This window comes from Perognathus longimembris, chromosome 15, assembly GCF_023159225.1.
Source record: "Perognathus longimembris pacificus isolate PPM17 chromosome 15, ASM2315922v1, whole genome shotgun sequence".
NCBI classification, from domain to species: Eukaryota; Metazoa; Chordata; class Mammalia; order Rodentia; family Heteromyidae; genus Perognathus; species Perognathus longimembris.
In genome coordinates this window covers 23,394,125-23,407,339 of record NC_063175.1, presented here as the reverse complement: position 1 = coordinate 23,407,339, position 13,215 = coordinate 23,394,125, and the positions used below count along the sequence as shown (strand labels likewise).

The 13,215-nt window shown below is 37.8% G+C and overlaps 1 protein-coding gene across 4 annotated transcripts in view; it reads left to right on the top strand.

Annotated features, from left to right (window-relative positions):
- The window catches only part of Chst9 (carbohydrate sulfotransferase 9), a 232,729-nt gene that overhangs the window by 40,666 nt on the left and 178,848 nt on the right, over positions 1-13,215 (top strand). The gene's annotated exons all lie outside the window — the stretch shown is intronic.

Here is a 13,215-nt window from a genome sequence, read left to right as displayed (position 1 = left end):
TCTTTCTTTCTTTCTTTCTTTCTTTCTTTCTTTCTTTCTCTCTCTCTCTCCTTCCTTCCTTCCTTCCTTCCTTCCTTCCTTCCTTCCTTCCTTCCTTCCTTCCTTCCTTCCTTCCTTCCTTCCTTCCTTCCTTCCTTCCTTCCTTCCTTCCTTTCTTTCTTTCTTTGATAAAAGGATGGATTTATTGGGGAAGTAAAAAGTGAACTGAACAGCCAGGGTCACAGCCCAGACTCCAGAGCTGAAACTGTGACCACGAGCGGCCTTCTAGGCCAGGTTATAAAGGCAAACATCACGTAGTCAAACTGCCACACGCAGGTGGCCAATGAGGTTACAATACTTACAGAGCATGCCAGGTCACACAGCAGGTGGCCAGTGGAGTTAGAGTCTGTCTCATAGTAACTGTTTGAACCAACCTATCATTTTAGTTAGAATTGGTGCATGGATTTGGTGGGGCTCACATGATGCAGGTGGATACGCCTACTCATGGGAGGGCACAGGTTTAACCTTGAACGTTCCTTGAGCCTTCTACAACTCAGGTGGTCAAGCAGTTTACACAATCTTATCATAGTGAAGGGGAACTTCCCTGGATTATGACGCACTCCCAACCCTGAGGTCAGGTGCAGGGGAGAGCTTAGTGAAGATGGAGTCAGCTTCTGCTCTCTTTAACTGAGATGAAGTCAATCTGATACCCCTCAATAGCCAATGATGGCGCTGGCCAGATCTGACCTCCATATTACATTCCCTCCTTTTTTTCTTGTACATAAAAATCAAATCATTGATTTATCTTTTGGAGAGCTCAATCTTGTCTGGACTGTAAAGTGACTCTACCCACAGGCTGTTGGGGAGAATAAGGATGACACAAGTGCCAGGCCGATGGAACTGCTGCTCTTAAACTTGCACCTAGAAAGAACCTGGTTATCTGTAAGGCCCACCCCCAGAACAGCCGCAGGTGTTCTCACCTGTTTAAATCTCCATCCAGTTACCTAGGTAACTGGCACACCTGGTGGCCATGGCCTCCTTTCTCTGAGGTCAGACCCTAATCCATCTGGACACTCTAATAAACTTGGACACACATCCCAGCCTGTAAAAGCCAGTGTACTTAAGGAAACCAGGAAAATATTAGGAGATTTCACAAAAGTCAGGCTCCTTTCTTTTTGTATGTGGTAGTGACCTACTGAGGTAGACTATCACAAAAGGCAGAGAACTGCTAGGATAAACTGATAAGCTCTTAGTTTTGCCTGGCAATGCAATGTTCTCTATGATTCTTTTCCTTCCTATGTTCTAGAAAGACAATTACTGAAGGAATAAACTAAATGTGCCAAACTCATCTTTGCCTTTGTGCCTCTGGGAAGCTGGGCCTCTCTTTTTAACTGAAAAGAGATGGCCAACAAAGAAGAAAACAACCTGAGCTTCCTGCTGTTGAAAGAGTGTATCTACTTTTCATTATGTCCATTACTCATCAGCTATCTCCTCCTACCTGGAACCCTAGGGCTGCTACTTCCTCTGTGACCCTGCCTGTTTTGTTTATTCTCTTCTGTATCTCCATATTTCTTTACTATTTCCTTGTACCTATATCTAGACACAGGTCAGTTTCCCTTATCAAAGGAAAAAAATCACAATCACATAGCCAATGATTTCAACCACTTTATTCTTTTCCTTCTTATTAACTTAAAAAAAAAAACCTTTAGTGAATTCCTCATATCTACTTTGTTACGATCTGTGAATCCTTACATTCCGTATAGCAGTTGGCTCTTATCAACTCTTGGTTGTGTAGCATGCAGCAACCTCATCTTAGTCCAGTGTGTCCTGAGCTGTGTCTTTGGAATCTACAATATTTCATACCAGTAACCTCATAAATGCCACCCGCTTGGCTGCCCATCATAACAAACTCCTCCAGCTCTCCTGCCCTTTTCTGGCTGCATTCTGCATGGCCTCTTCATGCTGTTTTCCTTCTTTCATGTTTAGACATCAGAATCCTTTCAGAGTTCCATCCTTGGCCTTCTTTTTGTCTAGTCCGAATGATGATCCTCTTAGAAACTGGATTACCCACTGGTCTCGGTACCCATCACACTCAATAAGAACAAAGCTTAGCTCATGTGCTTTCCAAAGCCTCTTCATCCTCTAGACTATCTTATTCTGCTGCGGTTGTGGTTATTCCACCAAAAGACTTGCGCCTAGGGAATGTCTCCAATTTCCTCTTTCCTTCCCTCTATTCCAAGTAAATATTAGTCAGACCTGACTTTTTAGCCCCTCTCTGATGTGTGCACGCCTCTCTACATTTTTGTTACCACCTTAAGGCATATCATATGCTCTAGTTCTGGATTTACTGTGTTAACTTCTAATGTAGCTCTGCCTCCATCCCACCATCCTCATTAAGCCCCATAAGCTGACAAATACGGGAGCCTCATCATTCTCCTTGGGACTCCTCCAGACCCTCTACAATGGCGCTCAGGCAAGATCTGAGAGGCTTTGCAAAAAACTGGTCAAGAAGCATGTGGGGTTAGAGTTAATATTCACAAGACCAACAGCTGTACTCTCTGGAAGCTTCTCATTTGTTTTGGCTCATCTCAGGGCAAGAAGAAAATATATCCTGTACAAATGACATTTTCTTCTGTTCAATGACATTTAATTGTTATGTGGGTGAGTGTTGGCTGCGTCATTGGCAAAGAATCTTCATGGAAAAATTTCTCCCATAATTTTCTTAAGTCAAGAAAGCAAGAGTTAACTTCAAAAAAGAGTTCAGTTATTCAGATAGGCAATAGAGAAAGAAATGACCTACCTCCCGATACTTGTCTTTGCCTTGATCCCAATACTCATGGAAAATGCATAAATGTATTTTTTTTGCCAGTCCTGGGCCTTGGAATCAGGGCCTGAGCACTGTCCCTGGCTTCTTCCCGCTCAAGGCTAGCACTCTGCCACTTGAGCCACAGCGCTGCTTCTGGCCGTTTTCTGTATATGTGGTGCTGGGGAATCGAACCTAGGGCCTCGTGTATCTGAGGCAGGCACTCTTGCCACTAGGCCATATGCCCAGCCCCATAAATGTATTCTTAATAATAAATTTAGGATTTAGAATGCTTATCAAATTCCCTATGGGCAAAGTTGCAATTGGTAGTTGCTCACAAGTGAAAAAAATATAAGTATAAATACTTAAGTATTTTAAGGAGCCATGAAAAGTTATGTAGACAATTTATTATGAATAGTTAATTTGTATAAATTAGGCTCATAGATTTTACATTTCTTATAATACAAAATATACTTAATAATACGAATGATCTTCACATGTAAGATTCTTCCTTGGTTTCTGTATGACCCCTTGTGTAATAATTTGCTAAGAAAAATGTACTATTACTGAGGAAAAACAATCTTATTCTGAAAACTGTTCAGATATATAAGGCCAAAAAAATAACCTAGTAACAGAAAAAAACAAACAAACAGAGTAGCAGTCACCTTTCATTCACTCAATAAACCAATATAGGCTCTATATGCCTTCTTTTAAGTTTGCTCAGGGGACAAGCAAATCCATAAAAGCAGTCAGACTGCTTATTATCTCGCTGCCAGGAATACACTGTAAACAGTGAAATAGTCTCCGAATTTTGGACTCAGAATTTTATGATTGACATGAAAGGCCAGTGCTTGCAATTTTAGATCCATCCCTAAAATAATCAATAATCAACAGAAATCAGAAGTACATTCATGAAAACACAGGCAATTATGAAGGGATTCCCAGGTAGGTTCAGATATAAAGGTAGAATGTCTGGTAACCCAAGAAAAGCTTAGGGAAAAGACATATTTATAAACAGAATCCTACATAGCTAAAGCAAGATGTACTGGTTTTGGAAGAAAGTGAGGAATTCTAAACAATACAGAATTAATGCAAGCATGTATACACTTAAATAGAAAATTAATTTCAGTGGGAAAATTTGATGGGTTTTAATTCTTCTGAAAGTTTTTTCATTCAGTTTGATTATTTTGTCATGGTTGGTATGCCCTTGAAAAAAAGTCTAAGCAAATTCCTAATTTACTGTAGAAATGACCATTGAAATTTAAATTCCTTTTAAAATTCACAGCAACAGGTAGGCAGTTTTTCTCCTCTGTATCCCTTCCATTTAAATTTCATGTTCTCTATTTACAATTGTCAAGAGTCAGATTATCCTTGATTTCTGCCAAGATGCCAAGTTCACTTGGCTGATGTTGGATTCCAGAAGGCAAAGAAGCTTCTTCCCTGAAGCAATTTCTGATTAAGAAGAAAATGAGATCTCAGGTGTATATTTAGCATCCGGAATTCTTAAATATTCATTTATTCAGTTGTGACTTTAGGGACCCTTCAGGTGGTTCCATTTCTTGTGTGTGTATGGTGGGTAGCACTCATCTTTAAATCATTATGTGAACTTCAAACAATTGTGGTGCCTTTCATGTAGTCAGATCCTATAACTTCATAAGGATATATATATATATATATATATATATATATATATTCATTGTATTCACTGAATAATTATAAGAGTCACAGATGGCCAAGGACTACAGAGAGGATAGGAATTCCAGAGAGGGAGGAGCTGTGTGGAGTTAGCAAGGCACTGCTTCATCCCCTTGACTCTTTATGGGGTGTCACATCCAAGGCTTCAGAGGTGGAAGCAGTTTATGAAAAGTAGTGTTGTCTCCAGATGCTCTCTGTCTCCTCAGATCCAAGCAGACTACATTCTTGATGTCAGTGTATATAAAAGGTCTTTCATGTAGCCCCAGTATTGCTGCCTGCTTTGGAGTGAGGTGCTCCTCAGCCCTTCTGAAAGCTAATAAATGTATCCTCAGGGAATAAGTAAATCTTCATTGTTTTTTGACATTTCTATTCCCTATTAGATTTCCTCAGATTTCTTCCCTCTCTTGGGTCCCCTGCTCCCATAGAATTTGCGTGAAATTCTATCTTTATGGTATTAAGTACTGTTTTTTTTTGTACAAATGCAAATTTCCGCTTAAAAAGTCTGTCATTGGGGAGAGGTGGCTTATGCCTGTAATACTAACTATTCAGGAGGTTGAGATCTGATAATTGTTAGCCTAAGTCAGGAAAGTCCTTGAGATTCTTATCTCCAATTAACTACAAACAAAATAAGTCAGAAGTAGAGCTGTGACCCAGATGGTAGAACACTAACTGGGTACAAAAGCTCAGGGGTATCACCCAGGCCAAGTTGAAACCCTAGCAATATTACAAAAAATATGTGTATTTCCAAAAGACTAGGGGACTAGTGAACACTATGTATGTTTTCTAGTAAAAGAAATAATAAAATTTGAGAGTAACACTTAGACTCTGAATTAGCATCTCTGTCAGAGTGGGGGTGATAGGAGGGAAAAGGGTGTGGTCGCCTTCCTGCCCTTCATAAGAATTAAAGCTAAGATTAAAGTGCATATGAAATACATAACTCTAGGAAGTAGCAGATGGTTGAAGATTACAGAGGTTTCATCATAAAGAAGGTGGAAGAGGATGTAGAGACAAATTTAGAGAATTTCACGTGGGAAAAAAAATGTGAGAAATGAAAGAGTTCCCCAACGAATCTTTTATGGCTGCTGGAGAAGAACAGGTGAGAATGCTGCCTAGGTGTGTTCAGAATCTTTCGTCTTTCTTCTCTGGTGATTGTGCTTTCCTGATTTGCTGATGAGACAGTCTTAGAAAAGAGCTTAATACAGTGATATTTCTTGTGAAATAAGGTGGGTTTTTTTTTCAGTGAAATTAGGAAATGTCTGAGATGGATGTTTGCCTGCAATAGAGAGAGAAATAAAACTCAGAACTGTTGTTGTTTCTTCAGCTATGTCCAAGGAATATACTGTGGTATCATTTCCTGAGCTACAGTAGGATTTGGAGGTCAGGTGATCACTAGATTTGGAGGAGAGATCCATCTCAAAAGGATGGTCCCAAAGCTCATCCTATGGTCATTTCCCAGATCCAGAACACAAGCAACACATACCATTACCAACATGCCCAACTTGGGGATTCTGATTCTGTAAATATTTGATAGATAAGAGCATTTCCTGGTCTGTTTACTACCCCCAAGTTTTTTAATATTTCAGAGAGGGAAATATATTTTTACTAGAACCAAAAGAATACCAGCTAGATAGCTGTATTACCTTAATCCAGTCTTTGTTTGCACACTTAGATGTATCTCATGACCAAAAACATGAGACAGTTGTGATACAGATTGTTCAAGCTTCTTTCCTTTTCTAAAATGCTGCTCTTCTTATTCACTCACAATTCTACTTTATGTTTTTTTAAGTAGTCAAACTGGACATGCACGGAATGCAGAACTATTTCGGCATACTATAATCACATAAATATAGCCTTGACATTCCTGAACATTTTAAACAATAGATGGTACAATAAAAGCTGATGGTTTTCCTATGTTTTGTTCCTATGTGCAATTAATAGCTCCCATTCCCCTTTGCTCTCTATCAGGTTCCTCTCTCTACTTTGTACTTCTTACTAGTTGACATAAAAAATGCTGTGCTTTAATAAGTCTAATAAATAATTACATCAAGGAATGTTGATCTATATTTCAAATATGGAATAATTACCTAAGTTCGAACCTAAATTAGCATAACATAATTATTTTCATTTCTTTCCACTTTTGGGGGATGGGTTCTCCACCTACAAGGATGATTTTTCATTAGCTGTTAATGCTGCATTTAACCCTATTCCAGTTTGTATTCAGTATTGCTTTAAACAGAATTCTGTTCACAATAGAATCCAATATTGTGAAGCTTTACTATAAGGCAAAAGCTTTACTGAAGTTATAAGACCGGGATTTATATTAAGACTGTTCACTTAATGGAAGCAGCAAGCTCATTCAAATCCAGGCTCATAATAAGGGAACGGAAAAATTTTCTGAGCAGTTCAGGTAATAAATCAACTTTAGGTGGTTTTGGATAAATTTCTCTAATTCATTCACTTTAAACATGCTAGTTCACTTGTTCTCTCATAATCATAAAACAAAGAGGGCTACAGTCATTCCAGCCTGCTTCCATTCCCAAATATACTATTTCCCTTACTTCTCTGGATTATTAAACAGTGGGAGCCTCAGCCTTTCTCCTTGGCCTTCAAATTAAGCTCAGAGTATCCTGGCCAATCCTGAGCCTTGAACTCAGGGCCTGAGCACTGTCCCTGGCTTCTTTTTGCTCAAGGCTAGTACTCTGCCACTTGAGCCACAGCACCACTTCTGGCTGTTTTCTGTATGTGGTGCTGGGGAATTGAACCCAGGGCCTCACGTATAGGAGGCAAGCACTCTTGCCACTAGGCCATATCCCCAGCCCCCAACTGAGTTTCTAACATCATATGAAATCAGGATTGAGTACCTTTTAGAAAGTAATAGTGGTACCAAACCCTATAAGGAAGTGGGAGAGACTGCAGTCCTAAAGTTCATTGCAAATCCTACAAAACTAAGAAAGTTGAGCATCCCTGGCCATAACAAAAATGAAAATCAAAACAACAATGAGATTCCACCTGAGCCCAGTAAGAATGGCCATTATCAAGAAAACTGATCACAACAGATGGTAGCCGTGATATGGCCAAAGGGAACCCTACTACACTGTTGGTGGGAGTGCAAACTTGTTCAACTCTGGAAAGCAGTATAGAGGTTCCTCAAAAAGCTAAATATAGAGCTCCTCTATGGCCCAGTAACCCCACTTGTAGGTATTTACACAAAGGATCACAAACAAGACCATACTAACGCTACCAGCGCAACCATGTTCACTTACCATGCTAAATATTAGCATAGCTAAAATATAGAACCAATCCAGATGCCCCTTAGTAGATGAGTGGATCAAGAAATTGTGGTGTGTATATATATATATATATATATATATATATATATATATATATATATATATACATACCATAGAATTCTATGCTTCTATCAAAAAAGAATGACACTGTCCCATTTGGAAAGAAATGGACTTGGAACAAATCATACTGAGTGAAGTGATCCATACCCAAAGAAACATAGATTCTTATTACCTTATTGGTAATAATTAGAATATGTCTAGCATAGTACTAGCATAGGATCACAAGAGCTCAATAACTATGTACATATGATCACATAAGATGATGCTAAGCAAAATGAACTCCAAGTTACAGAAACAGCAGTTTTTCATTATTGTTGTTGTTATTTTTAACTCACTATGTGAAATTATGTTTTTTTTCCTTTGTTATCTTCCCTATGGTTTAGCCCCTGTTGTCACTGTATTTGATTTTGGTACCCTGTGTATTGTATATATGTTTATTTGAATTAGGGAAGAGAAGGGAACATCAAAATGTTGAGACAAAGGACAAAGGGCTAAACCTATGCAACAGCAATACCTACATGGCAATATGTTGTAAACCAACTGTACAACTCAGGAGGAAAAGGGAACCTAGGAGGAGGGGATGTGGGAGAAAAATGAGGGAGGAAGTAACAAGTTTGACAAGAAATGTACTCACTACCTTACTTATGTAACTGTAACCCCTCTGCACATCACCTTGACAATAATTTTTTTTAAAAACACAGAAAACCTCTAACAGAAAAAAAAGAAGAAAGTTGAGGGTTGGGCATGGTAGGGTAGAATTTTGAAAGATATGTTGTATTCATAAACTATTTTGTTGAATGGTAGTCTTTGGTACAACTACTTAAATATAATAATAAAAAGTAACATTATCATTTATATTTATTTTTGAAGAAAATGTGCCTTAGGGAATTAACTTGTCCATGGGAACATAGCTAAGAGTAGAGCAGGAATCTTGGTGATTTTTTTAAGAAGTCATATTACCCAAAATGTTTTTTTAATGTTGGTTTTTTGAGTCTCTGAGTGTTTCGATTCAGTAATTCTGGAATTGTGGAAGATCCTGCAGTTTATAAGATAAATAAAATTATCTGGATGAGTAAGCTAGCTCAAAAACTACTAATCAATACCAAGAGAATGAAAGAATGGCAGGGGCAAGATGGCTCCAGTTCTGGGATGGAAAAGCAATAGTAAAAGTCAAGACCTAAGTAATTAGTTTGAGGCTACTTGTTGAAAACTTGTCAATAAATTCTGATACCATTTTATCAAGAAAAAAATTCTAGAAAGACTCTAGAAAGTAGTAAGATACTCTCCTCTTCCTCCAGCCACTGTATTACTACTTTATATAGTTCAGAATGTTTCCCTTAATCATAACCAACTAAAAGATATCCAACATCTTATTCTATCACTAATTAATAAAAGCATTTACTAGTGTGAAATATAAACCTTAAAATAAGATGTGACAGTCTGAACAGCATTTTTTTTCCTGTTTGGAATAGATTTTTTCCTATTCTTGACCTGGCTTCTAGTCAAACTTATTTCTATTCATACTTAGTTCTTAGTCTCTTATGGTACTTTCCCTCATCTATATCTTTTAGATATAGATGTTATATGGGCAAACTCATTTATAATACACTTTGATTTTCTTTCATAGCACATATAATTTGTAATTATTAATTTACTTGTGAGACAATAGATTTACACTGAACTAAATTAGCAACTGCTATGAATTGGATCTAAAATGTCATTCAAAAGCCCATCCTTCAAAGGATTGGTATACAACTTGTGGTGCTGGAAGAGGCTGGAACCTTTAACAAATGAGTATGAGTATTAGTATGAGATGAGTATTAATTAGTATGTGTACCTTAGGACCTTGGAGCTGTGTCTTTGAAGGGATATTGACCCCTTCCTCTATCCTTCTTTCTTCCTGGCCACCAGGTGGTAAGCAGTTCCTCTGTCATGCTCTTTCACTAGGGTGATGTGCTGCCCACCACAGGCCCCCAAATCAACAGCAGCAAGTGACCCCAGTTAGAAGCTCCTAAAACCATGATTCAAAGTAAACCTTTCCTTGTAAGCTGATTTTGTCAAGTACTTTGCTCCAGCATTAAAAAAAAAATACTAACAAAGTGACCATGTTTGAGGATGTACTTCTCTATTTATGGCATTCTGTACACAGGAGCAGGAGAATATGGTTTTTTAAGCTGATACTTTCAAACCTCTGTGCCAAAAAAGAGATGCTATACTCAGCTTGATTGTGCTGTGCTGAATGAAAATACAGATTGCTTTAAGAAATCATTAGAAATTGTTGAAATACCTTACAGACATGTACAGAAATGGAACACTGAAGCTTGGTGAGATTGCTATGGGAAAGAGAGAAGAGGGGTGAAGGAGAGTGGCCACAAGTTTGTCTGAACCAGGTACATTGTCTCCACAGATGAGACATGTCAAAATGAAAACCTCACTACAATTAACACAAGCTAGGACACAAATAAAACAATAAATGTACACAGAAAATAAAGCAATATTAACCTATAAAAAATTTTAAAGTGTTGGTAAGAGAGTGTAACTGCTTAAAGAACTACCTCTCTAAATGGAATTTAACCTACTCGAAGAAATAGAAGTTGGAAAGCCTTGGAGAAACTTAGAAAAAGTCTTAGAGAGTAAGAAGCAACAAAGTGATGAGGGGGCAATTATCACCTGCAGCCTGAGAATAGATGTAAACACACAGAGCAGTAAGCTGTGAAAATAACTGGAGACCCATTGAAAAAGGGGGACTAACCAGACCATTAGCCAGTGAAACAAGAGCTAATTATAGTGAAACTGAGATAAAATTTTTGAGTATATTTGGTTGTTTCTTTCACACAAATCCTATGACTGAAAAAAAATTGATATTGAGCATATTCCAAACTGTCTTTATATCCCATCTGCACAGACATCAGCGGTATTAGGTTATGGCCAGAGCATCTAAAATTCTAAAGAATGGTCCACCTTTCTCTATGGCAGAGATGAATGATGAAACAGAAAACAAAGGCCTTTTGCATTTGGATACAGTGACATCAATTCTATGAGGTTCTGATGCACTTTATTTATTAATGTGAGAAATAGAGGTAGTGTGTTTGCTAAAGTTAGCTATTTAAAAATACTGGTAAAGGCTGGGAATGTGGCTTATTGGTAAAGTGGTTGCCTAGCATACATGAAGCCCTGGGTTTGATTCCTCAGCAACACATATATAGAAATAGCTGGAAGTGGTGCCCTATGGTTCAAGTAGTAGAGTGCTACCCTTGACCAAAAGGAAGCTCAGAGATAGTGCCCAGGCCCTGAGTTCTAGCCCCAGGATTGGCAAAACAAAAACAAAATACTGGTAGAAGGAGAGATGAAAGGGAGTTTGGGGATTTATTCCAGTGACACATGGAATTTACTATATCCCTAGAGTGTATGATCTTTTCCAGAGCCCATAAAAAAGTGTTAATACTTGTATAATGACATGGCATAGTTTTTCAATTTAAAAGGGAAATAGCAAGCTAGTTACTGGTATCTTAAGTCTGTAATCTTAGCTAACTCAGGAGGCTGTGGATTGAGGATTAGGGTTCAAAACCAGTCTGTGCAGGCAAGTCTGTGAGATTCTTATCTCCAATTAACCACCAAAAAAGCTGGAAATGGAGCTGTGACTCAAGTGGTAGAGTGCAAGCCTTGAGCAAAAAGCTCAGGGACAAAGCTCAGGCCTTGAGTGAAAGCCCCAGGACAAGCACTCACAAAGTAAATGAATGAATGAACAAATAAAGCCACAAAACTTAAATCAAAGTTAATACATGTCAACTTAAGTGCCCACAAAATACCACTGTTAAGCAAACTCCATTAATTATGAATACAATTTAGTAACTGTGTCTTTACCTTTGAAAACTACACAATTGTTGAGCCAATTTGATTTGGGCAGGGGCAAAGACAGAGAAAAGCATTAGGCTGAGGAATTGTGAGCTGCTTGGGAGGCAGAGGTGGGAGGATGGTGATTCAAAGCCAGCCTCAACAAATATTAGTGAGACTTTATCTCGAAAAGCAAGTCATTTTTTTTTTTTTTACATTTGTGAGCATATTTAAAAGGATTGTAGTCTCTGGCCAGCAACAAGCAAAAACATGAGCCTCCATCCAAAAAAAAATTAGGAAAATCAAAAGGGATAGAGACATGGCACAAGTGATAGATTGTCTCCTTACCAAGTATGAAGCCATTCTCCTACTTCACTCCCTTCTACCCTGCTCACACAAAACAAAACCCTGTAATGTGGGAACTACCTATCATATGACATGGGGTAGGTATAATTTCTCCTATTCTAATATCTCAGTAATTTAAATACAGCACACAGTTTAGCATATCATTTAAGTATTATTCCCTTTGTACATTTTAAAGAGGAACCATTTTAAAGAGAAACAATAGAAGCATGATAACCAGGAGCATGAAGAGAGAGCTGGTGAAAGAAAGACTTGATAAAATAGAATAAATGCAACTCATACAATGAGAAATCTGTTCCAACTATAGAGTTTATAGGAAACCTGTGCTTTGAATATATAAATAAAACAGATCAATAGGAAGAAAACAACCCAATTAAAGGAGTTAAAAATCAGTGGAGGCATTTCTGTAAAGAAGAAACACAAAGGATCAGTAAGCACATGAAAAGATATTCAACCTTGTAGGTCATAACAAAAGTGAAATTTAGTCATAATATGATATTACTTTGTTCTCCTACAGATGGCCAAAATTAAAAAGCAGGACAAGAAGTATTGCAAAAATGTGGAAAATTGGAAATCTTTTTTGTAACTACTAGAATGGTAGAATGATTCAGTGCTTTCGAAAACAGCCTGATGGGGGTTCAGGATGTTATTAGCTAAATTATATGGAATGTAAGATCTATCTTGATATAGCTGCTTTTTCTAATGTCTAGAAGAATTTGATTGGATACGAGGAAAAACCAGAAGATAACTGAGCATTGAATATTGAAAGGTGTTGAGACAGCTTTAAAAATAAGGAAGACTACCTCTGCTGTATAAAGTCTAGTTGTCTCAGGGAGAGAAGACTACCTGAAATGATACTTTGATCCCTTTCACATTCAGGAGTCCATGATGATAACTGGACACTAGCACTCAAGACACAAGAGATCACCTAATGCTTCACATATGACAGAATTTCACTCATCTTAGAGCTTCAAATCAGTTTGTATAATGCCCATTTTCTCTTATATATGTGCTGCTGTATGTGTATAAACTTCATCTAGGTCAGAAACATTAACATCACTAACTTATATGACAGTGAAAAATAAATGCCAATATGATGTTTACCTCTAACTCTTAAATTTCATGCAGATCTGTTATACAGTACAATTAAGACTTTTTGCACTGTTTGCAAAAATTATCATAGGTTATAAC